The sequence below is a fragment of the Neophocaena asiaeorientalis genome, unplaced genomic scaffold (genome assembly GCF_003031525.2).
Source record: "Neophocaena asiaeorientalis asiaeorientalis breed wild unplaced genomic scaffold, Neophocaena_asiaeorientalis_V1.1 scaffold591, whole genome shotgun sequence".
Classification (NCBI taxonomy): Eukaryota; Metazoa; Chordata; class Mammalia; order Artiodactyla; family Phocoenidae; genus Neophocaena; species Neophocaena asiaeorientalis.
The window spans coordinates 736,901-748,244 of record NW_020173494.1 but is presented as its reverse complement, the minus strand read 5'-3'; the positions used below and the strand labels follow the sequence as shown (position 1 = coordinate 748,244).

The 11,344-nt window shown below is 50.2% G+C and overlaps 1 long non-coding RNA gene across 1 annotated transcript; it reads right to left on the bottom strand.

Moving 5' to 3' along the window:
• Positions 1-5,658: 5,658 nt before the first annotated feature.
• Positions 5,659-10,203, bottom strand: LOC112401337 (uncharacterized). Its single transcript, XR_003003565.1, has 3 exons — positions 8,816-10,203; positions 7,700-7,851; positions 5,659-5,820 (listed from the first exon to the last, which is right to left on the bottom strand). It is a non-coding gene; the product is annotated as an uncharacterized LOC112401337 (long non-coding RNA).
• Between the last annotated feature and the right edge of the window lie 1,141 nt (positions 10,204-11,344).

The following is an 11,344-nucleotide window of genomic DNA, read 5'->3' as shown; positions in this document are numbered from 1 at the left end:
AAAAGGCCATTTTGGTTTCAGAGCTCTGTGAGACTTGGACACACTCTCCCTCTGCTGCTTCTATCCCTCTCCTTCCAAGGATGTTGATCCCCAGGGCATTTCTAATTAATATCCTGACTGCTGAACTCTGTCTCAGAGCTTGCTTCCCTGGGAACCCAATCTTCAACAGATACAAATGCAGCATTTCAGGGCCTACAAGTCAGCAGGAATTTTGTTGTGCATTAATTTCATCATCCCAACAACCCTATCAGGTTTTTCCAGAGGAGGAAACAGGAGCTGAGAGACAGAAGTGACTTGTCCAAGGTCACACAGCCAGTGAGCATTAGAGCTGGGATGGATCCCGGTCAGGATGTTTCTGAAGTCTGTGGCCTCTCCTGAACTAGGCTGCCTTTTACCTGTGGCTCTGAAGGTCCAGGATTCTTCCAGGCTCAAGCACCAGTGAGCAAACATTCTCCAGTAAGATATTCCAAGAGGCATGTGGGAACCAGATCTGGGCAGCCATGAGTGGGAGAGAATTCCAGTCCCAGGAAAGGGGGCAGAATGCTTTCTCTCTCCCTGAAGGACTCTGAGGAAAGGATGAGTAAACAGAACTCCTGAAAGAGGGATAACTGGAATGCTCACACCCACCTGCCCGCACACCTGCACCCTCTCGCCAGGATCTCAGACCTCCTGGGCCTCACAGCCTAGCCCTGGAGTCTGTGCAGAGGACACGAGTCACACGGGGTCTCATCACCCATTGCAGCAGCCACGGGAACAGCCCAGAGAGTGACAGCGCTGAGAGGAACTTGGCTTCAGGCAGTAGAGAGGCTGCCACTCCGCAGAGGCAGCCAGGCCAGCTGTCGACTCCAGAGAAGATGGGGCTGCTGGGAGACGTGACAGACGGAGTCCCGGGGAGCTCGTGAACCCCATCTGTCCACGGCGGGTGGGGGAGAGCCGCCCCCTCAAGTGAGACATGGGTTACAAAACCAACCCTTCTAAAGCCACACAGGGGCCCTGATGTCCAACTCCGTTCCACAGAGGTCAGAGGCCCGAGGAGGTGTTTTGGGGCGCCCCAGGGTGCCACCCTCCTCCCTCTTCACAGAAAGCGGCTTCATCTCTGTGCCTCGCGCTCTGTGTTACCGACAGGCCTGCCGATGGCGGGGATTTCTCAATCCCCCAGTGGAACAGCACATGGAGCCGGGAGCTGCCCCAGGTCTGAGAAAGCTTTCACCCCCCAGGGTCTTCCCTGTGCCGGCCTCCTGCTTTCAGGCCTCCATCCCCATTTCACACTAATGGGAACACCACACGTAGCCCCCTTCCTCTGTTCCACAAAATACATAAGTACATAACCAAACACGCTTGCCCAGTTATTCAGACGCCCAGTTGAATTTACTGAAGACCTTGGGGGAGTCCCACATCGCAGGCCTTACTGTCAGCAACTTAAAAAGCCCTCCTTCCTTTTCTGTCTCCTCCGATCCTGAAATTCACATGCAAATGTAAGAGACCCAGAAAAGCCAAGACTATCTTAAAAAAGAAGAAACAAAGTGAAGGACTTAACACAGCTGATTTCAAAACTTATAGAGTGAAGGAAATGGGGAGATATGAGTCAAAGGACAAACTTCCAGTTATAAGATGAACAAGTTCTGGGCATCTAACGTACAGTATAGTTAACAATACTGTATTGTATAATTGAAAGTTGCTGAAAGATTAGATCTCAAATGTTTCCACCACACACACACTCACAAAAAGGTGATGGAGGCATTATGTATATATATATATATATATATATATATATATATATATATATACACACGCATGTATCAAATCATCACCTTGTACACCTTAAACTTACACAAAGTTATATGTTGTGTATCAATAAAGCTGGAAACAATTGTTTTAATTTTTAAGAAACTTATTACAAACCCACAGTAATCAGGACAGTTAGGTACCAGCATAAGGATAGACATATAGATCAATGGAACAGAATTGAGAGTCCAAAAATAAACCCATACATCTATGGCCAATCAATTTCAACAAGGAAGCCAAGATGCGTCGATGAAGAAAGAAAAGTCATTTCCACACATGATGCTGGAATACCTGTATGCCATATTAGAACCCTTACACATTGTTGCCGGGGATCTAAAATGGTACAGCCCCTGTGGAAAAGAGTTTGGCACTTCCTCAAAATGTTAAATATAGAGTTATCACATTTAATATTTCTTCATAAGCAGCAATGTTCTTGGGATAAATACCTGGGGATGTGACTGGGATGAAGCAGAAGTTGGAGGAAGAAGTAAAGCTGTGATGCTGGCCAGTGACAGGCCCTGGGCTGACCCTGTGGGAGCTCTGGAGCCAAAATGACCCATCAGAGTTGTCCTGCATTGGACCAAAATAACCGATCCTTATATGCCCTCATTGATCAGTCATCAGATGGGGCATCCCCTCCAGAAGGGCGTGACTGTGGGCGAGGCAGCTCTCCACAGCTAAGACAGCCCCCAAAGGTGGCCTGCCGACCACCTTCCCAGCAGCCGAGGCAAAGCCTTCGTTGATGGGGGTCTGGGTGGCATGTCTCCCTGTCCACCCTGCTGGGGGTGGAGGGGTCCATTGCTGTGGAGCAGAAGCACCCAAAGCCCAGTGGAAGGGTGTGGGGTTTGGGAGGTGAGGGGGTCGGTGGCGGGGAAAGGTATAAGCAGTAAGGGAACAAAGACACGGCAATGACAGATGCCTGGAGACCTGCCCTGTGGAGGTGGTGCCGGGACACAGGGATGGGAGGCAAGCTGCTAACCGTCTCTGGGAGGCCTAAGGGGCCTCTGCTGTAAGCGGGTCAGCTGGTGCAGGGTTGGCACCTAAAAAAGGCTGGTGGGCGCTCTGCTGCGGGCTGGAGCCTCTGTGGTCACGGCATTGTGCACTCAGTGATCCCCAGTGCCGCAGTGAGGCTGCCAGGTGTGCTGGTTGGGAGTGTGTGGGGGGGAGAGGGGAGTGGGTCCTGCCTCTTTGGATGGAGTTGGTTAATCCATTCAGGGATGCTCTGAGCTATTTCCTGAGTAAATAACTCTCGGGCAGTTATGTACCTAAAAGTAGACCAAGTACGGGAGTGAACACAGTTTCAGAGGTGCCGCAGCAGCACGTCTCCCAGGAAATGCTGGCAAAGCAAGGAGAAGCCCAGAGCACCGCAGGTGGGAAATGAACACTTAGGCTGCAGCCCAGGTGGTGCCAGTGATTAGCTGTGTGACTTGGGGCAAGTTCCCTGACTTATTTGGCTTTAGTCCTCCCCACAGTTAAATGAGAAGGAACCTAGATAGCCTCTCAGGTGCATCCAGCGCTAATCCACAGGACTCGTCAGGAGTCCTGATGAGGACCCAGCAGGAAACCAATCAGGAAGTTTCTAAGGCTTGTGCTCCCCTCCACCCAAAGGGCAATCCAGGGCTGCCCAGGGCGCTCACCACGTCTGGGCCCTCACACGCCACTGTGCCCACTCTCTCGGGCTCTAGCTGCAAATTGGTTCACACGAGGAACACGAGCCGCCCAAATCACTCATAGGATGGCTCGAGAGAAAGCAATTAAATGCTTTCTTAATTGCAGGATGGCAAGAGGTTAATGAGTTACTATAAAAACCAGTCCCTGCCATCTGGTGGCTGTCACCAAAGCCCACATGCAGGGAGGCGATCCCAATTTGTAAGACAGGACGACGGGATCACTCCAAGTCAGGAGAAGGGGTGGAACCTCGGGTGCCAAGGCTGGGGGCCCTGAGCAGCAGAGCCCAATGCGGCCCGGCCGGCCTCCAGACGTCCCAGGGCTGCACAGAGCTTCAAAATCAAGCTGGAGGGAAATCAGACAGGGAGCCAAAATCACTCATCAGCTCCAACACTGGTTTTCTCTGGGATTCGGCTCTAGCGAGGGACGGCCGACAGCCACCTGCTCAGCGCTAGCCAGGAGGAGAGGAGAGAAAAGCGACAGCTGAGAGAGAAGCCAGCCAAGGCGGAGGGAGGACAGACAGAGGCAGGGATGCAGACCCTGCAAAGACAAAGAGATGCAAACCAGCCTGGACAGACGGAGAGACAAAAGAGAAAGGATGAGCGCTGAGATGCCAGGAGGTGGAAAATGACAGTGACACAGACAGGCCGTGAATGTGAGAAGTGGATGAGAGGGCAGGTACTCTTCTAGAATCAGAGATAGGAAAGAACCTTTGAGGGTTTTTTGCTTTGTTCTGGGCAGACGTGTTCTCTCCAATATTCTGCAGCTCCCAGGAGTCAAGGAGAATGGCCCTTCTCCCTTGGAGGATGTGAAGAGGAGGCATTCAGGGGATCAGCCTCCACTCTGCCCCTGACTAACACACACACACACACACACACACACACACACACACACACACACACACTGATATACACCATCCCAGGCACAGCCAGTTCTCACTGGTCAGGAGCCACTTCTCCCCATGTTGAGGAGGCCACGGGTCTCAGGCTGTCTCTCCTCTTAGTTCTGGTCCCAGAGGTTCCATTTGCAGCCCCAAGCCTGGCAGAAGCAGGTCTGGTTTTCTGGTACAAAGAAGAAGGAAGCCAGAGAGTCTATGTATCCCAAAGCCTGCAAAGCCTGTGATTTCCATGAGGCTAAACTCACTGCTGGCCCTCTCTGCCATCTTCTAGAAGTTGGCTGAGAAATAGAGAGATCACCCCTCACCTGTTCTTCTAGGGTCAGACTATTCTTCCAGGATGAGACCTTGAGACACTCACTTCCCAGGATTTTAGAAGTTTCCCCTCCCAGAGCAGGTTCTAACTGGCCACAGTAACAATATAGCAACCTGCTTGCAGTGAGAGGGTGGGACTCTCTCACTGAGAGTGAGTGGGGTGTCACCCACTCCACCATCACTGCCCCCCGCCTTTGAGGACCACGGCAGCTTGCTCCTGAAGGCCAAGGTCTCAGCTTGAAGCAAAGCCCCACGCCCCAAAGCAAAAACAAACAAATAGGGATCTGCAGCTGGAAGATTCCAGTATCTCCATTTTTCACAGTATCTTTTGTCCTTGATTTTCCCTTCTCCTCTCTCCCACTCCAGTGCCATTTGGCCGACACACAGAAGACTCTGTACCCGATGAACTAGAGACACAAGGAAGGTCTCGCTAATCCATCCATCTTACTAGAGGTTAGAGATTGCCCTAACATCTCTAGGGGAATTTAGGGAAGGCATTGTTGGTGTTCCAGGGTAAAATTAGAGTTTGAAATTCCTTGTCTACACGTGGGATCCAACCAGCACAAGAGTTGACCATCATTGTCTCTTTTATTTCCAGCAATAAACCAGAATCCTAAAGCTGTCTCTAGCTGACCCCACCTAGCCAGCTGGTGGGTCCTTTGAGGACTCATGTCACCCCCCCTAAGTCTCCCAGCAGAGGTCTGCCAGGTCTATGAATCAGGTCTCCCTGATTCTGATCTGGGCAGCAACCTGGGTCCACCAGCTGTACAGCCGCAGTGCCACTGGGTGACACTCAGGAGCCAGCAGGGCGTCAGCAGTAGTTCTGGGGAGTGATTTTTTTTTTTTTTTTTTTTTTTTTTTTTGCGGTACGCGGGCCTCTCACTGCTGTGGCCTCTCCCGTTGCGGAGCACAGGCTCCGGACGCGCAGGCTCAGCGGCCATGGCTCACGGGCCCAGCCGCTCCGTGACATGTGGGATCTTCCCGGACCGGGGCACGAACCCGTGTCCCCTGCATCGGCAGGCGGACTCTCAACCACTGCGCCACCAGGGAAGCCCTGGGGAGTGATTTTGCTTGTGGTTCTTCCTTTTGTCCCTGTGTCTTTAGAAGGTCCGAGTGTTCTTCTTCCTCGGGATTCTGTGAGCCACTCAATTGCTTTCCTGTTTCCAAAGAAAAAGAGTGGTCAGGCATACACACGAGAGAGACAGAGACACAAAGACAGTGACACAGAGACAAAGAGACAGAAAGAAACAAAGGATGAAAATACTCTAATCCTTGGAACTGTCATTAAACCATAGGCACTGGTCTCTGTCCCTCTTCTGCTCCCTCTGGACTCAGCTTTCTGTCCTCAGCCACGCTCCTGGAGGCCCCATGAGTTCAGAGCCCAGTTTTGTCCCATGGCTTCAAACCTTACCCCTCAGGCTGGAAGAAATACCCAGTCCCTGCTCATTATCAAGCCACCTTCTACCCGCTGCCCACACCTCCTCTGACACAGAGAAACGTACACAGACGTGTACACACCCCACACCCACCTCATACACAACTACTCTGGCTCGTGTTCCACTCTGCATTTTCCAAAAGGCATTGCTAGAAGGGGACGCATTCCATCCTCCTGGGGGGGGGGGGGGGAACCGGGAGGGAGCAGAGGGGGTCGGCATACAGAGTCTGAGCTGTTACGTGGAGACCAATCAAATGCAGCTCACGTCTACTCCAGGATTTTAAACGATGGGAAATCAGCACTCCAAACATTGGACCCAAAGGTCTTTCTTTAACTTGCTACTCTGGAGGGGTAATTTTCATCCCGGTGTGGCAATGTGCACAGCCAGGGAGCACCTGCCAAGTCATCTGATGCCTTTGAATTCCTTTTGAGCCAACACCTAACTTTCTTCTTCTGGGCAAGCTGGGGCTCCTTTGTGAAGAAGGGTAACTCAATGTCACTTTGAATGAATGAATGAATCAGAGGAAAGAGCTCCCGTTAGAGGACTGACGGTGAACATTTCAGGGAATTTTAGAAAGCTCAGCCCTGTGAGAAAACCAATCACCAGGGGATACTCTAAAACAAAACACAAGCAAATACAAGGTTGAGGGAACATTCTGTGCACACTCAGAATGTCAGGGAGCTCAGAGGAAAGGACAGATTGCTGTTGGAAGGTGACATCGAGATGTGTGTGTTTCCCCCAGGGCCGACTGCTGCGGTAACTTGCTCTGGGTAGCGGCCACCCCCTCCCTTACAACATCGTCCCAATCAGCCGATCACAACTGCCTGGTCCATCTTAAAGCCTGTCAGCTATCCAGCACTGGCTGCTATTGACATGACTCACTCCCTGAGATTCTCTGGGGTAGCAGTTGAGAACTTGGGCCCTGGAGGGAAAAGCCTTGCGGTTTGAATCCTGGCTTCACTGCTTGCTGGCACTGCTTGCCTTCTCTGGGCTCCAGCTTAAAATGGGAATAACGATAACTCTAACAGCGTTCTTGCGAGGATTAGATAAATTGATCCACGTGAAGGTGTATTAGCCCGGGTTCAGCCAAAGGAATAAAACCAGTAGGAGATACACACTAAGCGGTTTGTTGCAAGGAATTGGCTTATGTGATTGTGGGGCTGGCTGGGTGAGTCTGAAATCCACTTGGAGGCTGTCAGGAAGGGCCGGCTGGAACTGAGACACCGGCTGAAGCTGCAGGCCCCAGGTGGAATTTCTTCTCCTTCAGGGAAGCCTCAGCTCTGCTCTTAAGACCTCTGAACTGATTGAATCAGGCCCACCCAGCTTGCCTAGGATCATCCCCTTTACTTAAAGTCGCTGGTTTGGGACTTTAATGACATCTACCTTCACAGCAACACCTAAGTTAGCATTTGGTTGAATAACTGGAAACTCAGGCCTAGGCAAAGTGACATATAAAACAGCCCATCACGGAAGAGTGAGCACCGTGGCTGGCTCCCGGTAACCCATCACTCAAGAACATTCAGCTATTATTTTTTTTAGGATTCAAAAGCATCTACTATGAAGTTGACATAATGAGTCAAGCTTCCCCCCTCCATCTTACCTGACCATAGCTTTCTCTTCCTCACTTCCAAATCTTCTTCCAAAGAAGGCTAAAGACTCACCCTAAGGAGTCAAAAGGGAGGTGACCCTCTTCTATTCATCCTCTCGGCAAACACTTCCTGGGCACGCTCTGTGCCAGCTCAGGTCTAGGAGCTGTACGAGCAGATGCAGGTACGAGTTAGTCCCTGCCCGCCTGAAGGCCTGGACGCAGCGACCCACCCTCCGTGGTTCCTCTTGTCTGGTCACGCACGCCGTGCCCGGCCTGTGGACCTCCTCTACAGCTGTCCTCCGTCAGCACCTGACTAAAGGGGCAGACAGCCAGCCCAAGCTCTGAACTACACACCCACCCAGAGGGGCACTTTTTCTACATCACTCAAAGGAGCCAGGAAGCTAGTGCATTTAACCACAGACATCAACAGAAGGGAGATGCTCCCCAGGGAGTCACATGCTGTTTAACACAGGACACCCCAGTTCCCCGTCACAGGGCGCACACGTGATGCGGTGAAGAGCACGTCTCAGCCCCTCAGAGTATTTCCACTCCTATTCTGGTCCGCAGGCCCTTCTAAGCACCCACCTTGGTGGCCTCTGCCCACTATCGATCATTTCCAGCTCCCCGCACCCTACCTCCTCCAATTCCCAGAGAGGCCATGCTCTGTCCAGTGGCCACTGTGATCCCACTCCTTCATCCCAGGCCGAAGCTGCCCTGCTCCATGGCATGGTGATGGTGCCCACTAACCTAGGACAAACGTGTCCCAGGGCCATGGTTCTCCTGCCAGTCTATACTTGTCCAGTTCTCATCCGCCCTTGCAGAACCCATGATGGCCCAGAGAGCTCCCCCCACCCTTTCCAGGAGCTCAACTTTCTAGTTACATGAGCTTGGCGGAGTTAATTAACCTCTCTGAGCTTGAATTCCTCCTCTAAAAAATAGATATGATCATAAAACCCATTTCAAGGAGTTGTCATGAGAAGCAAGTGAAATAACATATGTGAAGTGCCTGACACGTGGAACCCTGTCCATCTCCCGCATGCCCAGCCTCCCTGGCCAGCCCTTGCTGCCCACCCTCCCTTCAAGCTTATATAATATGGATCAGGTACATGAAGCCCACACTTAACCCACCTGATGTCATGGCATCCTAGCTCCAGCTCACCAGTCTCCAGGATACCACAGCATGGGGAGAAAGAGTATGTTTGCCTTCACATCTGCTGGGGAAGGCCTCCTACCCACAAGTGGAACCTGCAATAACATGAAGGGTTTGAACTGTCAGAGTTGTGATCAAAGGGAGACTGGGGAGTTGATGACAAGGAACTCGTTTCATGAAAGAATGAGAAGCAGATGTAGCCTTTCCCCTTCCCCCCAACCTGTCCAGGACCCCAACAATATGGGCGGCAGTGCAGAGGATCCCAGCCTGTACTGAACCCCAGCACAGAGGAAGAACTCTGTCACCTGTCACACACTGTATCAATGTTGGTCCGTATATTATAACTTAATTCCTCCCAGCTCCTGGGAAATGCAGCGCCTGGGGTGGACTGGGCTGGTTCTCTCCACCTGGCCTTGGAGAAACCTGCCTCTCCTCTAGAACAGGGGCATACCGGCCAAGGAACTTCCACAGGTGGGACCCTCAGGACCCCATCCCTCCTGCTGCAAGACCGACCAGGGGATCTATTGGCGGGCAGGTTTTGAAATCTCAGCCTTATGGAGATTTGGGGCTGGGTAATTCTTGGTCTGTAGTATGTTCAGCAGCCTTCCTTGCCCACTCCTGCCTGGATTCCAGTAGCACCCACTCCCCAGTGGTAAGAACTAAAAGTGTCTCCAGACATTGCCAGATGTCCTCAGGAAGCAAAATCACCCCAGACAGAACCACAGAGCCCAAGTGCCTGCTGTGCCCTGGGCGCCCTTTTGAGTCAAGCAGCTGGAGGTCTTGTGACCCTGTGACTCTGGCCACCAGCAAATGGACAGGATCTCCATCCTGGACCAGCTCCTGTGACATCACTTGGTTGGGTCAGGGCTCTTCAACTGCATGGTGACTCCCCACCCCTGACCAGGCTTGCTCTGGGTTTGGGGGATTGGAGTAGGATGTCATGGAAACGGGATGCTGGGAAGAAAACAAAGAGAGAAATAAATGCAGCACGGACCACAGAGCAGGAGGTCCCAGCTTCCTGGAACCCACTAGATGACCAGTTCACTCTCTCAGCTCTATAATTCCACCTTTTCTACGACGATGACATACTACCTTTTAAATCATTTTTAAAGCCTTTATTTAAAGTAATTTATCTACTGCTAAATAATAACTATCAAAAGCTGTATTTCCCAAACTAGGATTTTTCATTACTGGTGTGAACAGGATATGTTATTTTTCAAGAATGTATTTTTGTTACCAGACTGGGCCATTTTTATTTCATGCAAGTCAAGTGGGCATGGGTAATAAAATAAAAATAAAAACAGAAGGGAGCTAGTTTTATTTTTTTTAATCCCACCGTTTTTTCGGAAGAAAATAAATCTGCCCCTTCAATCACTCCCACCAAATTAAACTTTCCATAATTATTGTAATGCAACATACATATAAATAGTACATATTATATATATAGTCACATGTATTTTCACCAAAATGTAGTTATGCTATATTTTTCTGCAACTTGCTTTATCACTTAACACAACTTTTATCAGTGACCCCTCCTTCCTGGTTGGTGTCTCGGGAACCTCACTGCCCGGTTCAAATACCAGCTCTGACTTTTCACAGCTGTGTGATCTTGTGGAGGTTAATAACCTCTCTGTGCCTCTTCTGCAACGTGTGGATGACGACAACATCATCTACTTTATGAAGACCTGAGTGAGTTAAACAAGGTCATGATGGGAAGCACTCAGAACAGTGCCTAGCAAATACTCAGAAAAATGTTACCTCCTGCTACACGGATCTACCTTCTTGTTAAGAGTTGAAGAGGATTCTACTACACAGATATACCATGCTCTGCCATGGAAATTTAAATTTGTACAAATGTTTGCTCTTGTAAGCCATGGTACAATGAATGCCCTTGCACTTACATCTTTACTCATTCATGCCATGGTTTGGGAGGATAAATTCCTAGAGGAGAGATCGGGGAGTTATTCAGTAAGCGCATTTTAAGTTTATATATCTATTGAGATATTACCTTCAAAAAGGTTGTGAGGATTTTCATTCCTACCAACAGTGTGTGCGAGCTCGTTTCTTCACCCTCAGCAGTTCTGAAGGCTATCAGTCTTTTTAATTGGGTAGGCAAAAATGAAAACAATGCCACAATGTTGTTTGCATCCATATTTCTTTAATTATTAGTGAGATCAAACAATGTTTTTTCTTCCAGTTTTAGATATCAAATAATTAAATTTTTTTTCTTCTTTTAAACAATTTCTCATTCTAACTCCTCTTGCGATTTTAAGATGTCGGGGGTAGGAGTTTATTAATTAATTAATTTATTTTTGCTGTGTTGGGTCTTCATTTCTGTGCGAGGGCTTTCTCTAGTTATGGCAAGCGGGGGCCACTCTTCATCGCGGCGCGCGGGCCTCTCACTATCGTGGCCTCTCTTGTTGCGGACCACAGACTCCAGACGCGCAGGCTCAGCAGTTGTGGCTCACGGGCCTAGTTGCTCCGCGGCATGTGGAATCTTCCCTAGA